Source organism: Sus scrofa, chromosome 1 (assembly GCF_000003025.6).
Source record: "Sus scrofa isolate TJ Tabasco breed Duroc chromosome 1, Sscrofa11.1, whole genome shotgun sequence".
Lineage (NCBI taxonomy): Eukaryota > Metazoa > Chordata > Mammalia > Artiodactyla > Suidae > Sus > Sus scrofa.
In genome coordinates this window covers 261491628-261496252 of record NC_010443.5, presented here as the reverse complement: position 1 = coordinate 261496252, position 4625 = coordinate 261491628, and the positions used below count along the sequence as shown (strand labels likewise).

At 41.8% G+C, this 4625-nt stretch overlaps 1 pseudogene; it reads right to left on the bottom strand.

Moving 5' to 3' along the window:
• On the bottom strand, window positions 3308–4212 carry LOC100157853 (annotated as a pseudogene).

The window sequence follows — 4625 nt, the reverse complement described above, 5'->3', positions numbered from 1 at the left end:
AAAATCTAATCCCTTGGTTGACAAAGAGGAACAACTGGCATATGAATTGTTAAGGCTACAAGTGTCTAATTCTTTCATCATCAAAGAGAATCTGATGACATCATCAATCACAGAAGACAAATAATAAACAAACTGGAGAGTGTCACAGAATCAATATTAGATTATCTAATTAATGATTTTTCAAAGATCTCAAAATGTGCTGCCTGAAAACCATCTACCCTCTGAAGATTCTCCATATGAATTCCCAAACTACTATACCAGAAATGTTAAGGCTTTAAGGAAGAAGCTGTAAAATTTCTATGTGATCTTTGTGAAACAAAAGGTAAGAGTTTGTCCTTAATGGCAACCAAATTGAGCCACATCCAGTTCCTTTTCTGCATACAGAGAATTTCATATTCCATAGATTAAGTATTGCAAGGGAGTTTTGTAAACTCAACTCAAATTCCAAGGTCAATGCACAAATAATCTAAAAATTATGGTTTAGCCTCCAGCCAGTTGTATGAATCAATTTTATATTCAAATACTTTGAGAAGGGGCATATATTTCATGGTATTATCTGTCCTATCACCTTTCTTTGAATGATCAACTTCATCACAATCACTTAGGCCAGCTAATGTCCTAGTCTTTGGGCAGGTAGCTCAAACAGTGTTCCTACCGACTGAACTCTATTTTCATGTAAGGAGGTATCGAAGGATCAGAGGTGCCTTACACTTCAGCCAATATCTATTAACTCGTCTAGTTTTAAGTCACAGAGAGGCAGGATTTAACACAGCATATTCTGTATACATTGTGTTTTATTTAATCTATTTTTATATGTTTCTTTTTCCTTCCAGGAAAGGATGAGATACCAAAGAAAAACCATCCGATTGTTATTACTTTTATTGTTTCTACGGCTCTTGCATAGAGAGTATTCCTTCAGGTAACTTTAAAAAATTAATGATTTATTTTTTTGGTGTTGGTAAGGATCTGGTATGTCAGAAAGGTAATAGGTTCACCCCTTGAATGAATCAACATCCAAATATATGGATCCGAATATACCTAATTATATCCAGATAATAGCCAAATATATCAGCATAAATATAACCTTCACCAAAAAAAAGTTCTTTGTGGGAGTTCCTGTTGTGGCACAGTGGAAACGAAGCTGACTAGTATCCACGAGGATGCAGGTTTGATCCCTGGCCTCACTCAGTGGGTCGGGGATCCGACGTTGCTGTGAGCCCTGATGTAGTTTGCAGATCCCATGTTACTGTGGCTGTGGTATAGACCAGTAGCAGTAGCTCTGATTTGACCCCTAGCCTGGGAAATTCCACATGCCACAGGTGTAGCCCTAAAAAGCCAAAAAACAAAAACAAAAACAAAAACAAAAAACAAAAAAAACCCTTTGTTTCTAATATGATCAAAGCTAACTATAATTTGGTGGCTCAGTGGGTTAAGGATCTGGCATTGTCCCAGCCTGGGAACTTGCACATGCTGTGGATGTGGCCACAAAAATAAATAAATAAAGCTAAATGTAATTTCTGTAGGCCCCTATGTGTGAGGAGAAGAAATGTTAAGCTACCGAGACAGTTACCATGTAATTATGGCAGTGTAATGCTAGTGAATCTTACAGAGAAACTGATGTTTTTAAATAGATGGCATTTTTTTTAAAAGAAATGTTCCTAAAATCAGTGACTTCAGACACTAAGTATGGTTTTTGTCCTCCACATATTTCATACCAGTATAAAGACTTCATTGGCAATTAGCAAATTTCATTGTTTCAATTTTATTTTTTTAACCGCCACACCTGCAGCATATGGAAGTTCCTGGGCTAGGGGTCTATTTGGAGCTGCAGCCACCAGCCTACACCACAGCCATAGCAACGGGGATCTGAGCTGCATCCACAACCTACATTTCATCTTTTGGCAAGGCTGGATCCTTAACCCACTGAGCAGGGCCAGGGATCAAACCCATATCCTCACAGACAGTATGTCGGGTTCTTAGACTGCTGAGCCATGACAGACCTTCTAAATGTTATAAAATAAGTTTCTTTGTCATTTGTAGATTGTTTTCAAATAACTAACTTTTTTTTAAGATACAGCATACGAAGTCATAACTGCAGTGATTTTTGTCATGTTTATTACTGTATCTCTATAACCAACAATATATTTAGTACATAGTGTGTGTCTTAGTCCATTCAAGCTGCTATAACAAAACACCACGGACCGGTTGGCTTATGAACAACAGAAATTTCTCACAGTTCTGGAGTTTGGGAAGTCCAAGATCAAGTCACTAGCAGATTTCATGTCTCATGAGGACCCACTTTCTAATTTGTATACAGCCATCTTCTCGATGGATCTTCTCATGGTGGAAGAAGTAAAGGAGCTCTCTGGGATCTTTCTTTTTTTTTTTTTTTCTTTCTTTCTTTCTTTCTTTCTTTCTTTCTTTTTTTTTTTTTTTGTCTTTTGTCTTTTTGTCTTTTTGTTGTTGTTGTTGTTGTTGTTGCTATTTCTTGGGCCGCTCCCGCGGCATATGGAGGTTCCCAGGCTAGGGGTTGAATCGGAGCTGTAGCCACCGGCCTACACCAGAGGCACAGCAACGTGGGATCCGAGCCGCGTCTGCAACCTACACCACAGCTCACGGCAACGCCGGATCGTTAACCCACTGAGCAAGGCCAGGGACCGAACCCGCAACCTCATGGTTCCTAGTCGGATTCGTTAACCACTGCGCCACGACGGGAACTCCCTCTTTCTTTCTTTCTTCCTTTCTTTCTTTGGCTTTTTAGGGCTGCACCTGCGGCATATGGATATATGGATGTTTCCAGGCTAGGGGTCGAGTTGGAGCTGCTGCTGCTGGCCCACGCTACAGCCACAGCAAGGCAGGATTCTGAGCTGCATCTGTGACCCTCACCACAGCTCATGGCAATGCCAGATCCTTAACCCACTGAGTGAGGCCAAGGATCAAACCTGCATCCTCATGGATATTAGTCAGATTCTTAACTTGCTGAGCCACAATGGGAACTCCCTCTGGGATCTCATTTTTTTTTTTAAGACAGCTTTACTCAGCATCATGATCAGACTATTACATTTAGCAATCAATAGCCTGGGTGCAAAAAAAAAAAAAAAACCTACATTAAAACCCTTTATTGGAATGCTTTATGCTTTCCACAGAAAAGAAACTAAAATAACCTGTTACACAATTAGTCACAAATACAGTCCTCAAGGCTTTTTTGCCCATACACATGAGTACTGTCTAAAACATGTCTTTGCAGCAGCTACGCCCTGCCACCACAGCACTTGGCTGAATTCACAAATCTGTTGTAACCTGTAGCTTCCCTGTCACTTCTCTGGCTCTCCTCTCCTGCTAAGCTTTGTTTCCTGGCAGTAATAATTAAAACCTTCTGCCACTACCATAGCTGCTGCTGCTGCTGGAACGTCATAGCCACCTTGGTTTTGTGGTTTGGCAAAGAATTGGACTCCACCACCATAGGGGCCATAACTCCTGCCTCCAAAATGTCCTCCTTCATGGGTCCAAAATTTGAAGACTGATTGTTGTAATTGCCAAAATCACTGTAGCTTCTGCCACCTCCAAAATTGCTTCCATCATTACCAAATCCATGATACCCATCCCCACTGCCACCATATCCACCACCACCACAACTCCCACCAAAACCACCTCAACCACTCAAGTTTCCCCCTGACCAAAGTTGTCATTTCCACCAAAACCACCTCCATGGCCACCACCAAAGTTTCCAGAACCACTTCGACCTCTTTGGCCGGATGAAGCACTAGCCAGCTCTTGCTTGGATAGGGCTTTCCTTACTTCACAGTTGTGGCCCTTCACCGTGGTATTTCTGAATGACAATCTTGTCTACAGAGTCATGGTCATCAAAGGTTAGAAAAGCAAAACCTCTCTTTTTGCCCCTGCCTCTGTCAGTCATGATTCCATCACTTTGGTTTTCCCACACGGTTCAAAATCACCTCTTAGGTGATGTTCTTCAGTGTCTTCTTTAATGCCACCGACAAAAATCTTTTTCACAGTTCAGTGGGCACCAGGTCGTTGAGAATCTTCTCTGGAGACGCCCTCTTTGGTTCCACAACTCTTCCATCCACCTTGTGTGGCCTTGCATTCATGGCTGCATCCACCTCCCCCACAGTGGCATACGTGACAAACCCGAAGCCTCTGGAGCGCTTGGTGTTTGGGCCCCTCATCACCACATGGTCTGTGAGCGTTCCCCATGGCTCAGAATGGCTCCTCAATCCCTCATCGGTTGTTTCAAAGCTCGAACCTCCGATGAAAAGCTTCCAAGTTCAGGCTCCTTGGGAGACTCTGACTTCGACACGACAGTAGGTGGGAGGAGGATATATCGATGCTTACTTGGCAGCGTCCAGGGGCATGGATCTCTTTTCTAAGGACACCAATCCCATTTATGAGGGTTCCATTCTCATGACCTAATCATCTCTCAAAGGCCCTACCTGTTAATGCCATCACATTGAGGGTTAGAATTTCAACATATGAATTTGAGTAGGACACAAATATTCTATGCATAACATTATGTTTTCGTTAAATGTTTGGTAATATTAGATAGGAAAATTAGGCAATAAAATGAATGGATTTATAGGGGGATAACTCTAGTGCTCTAAAATGTG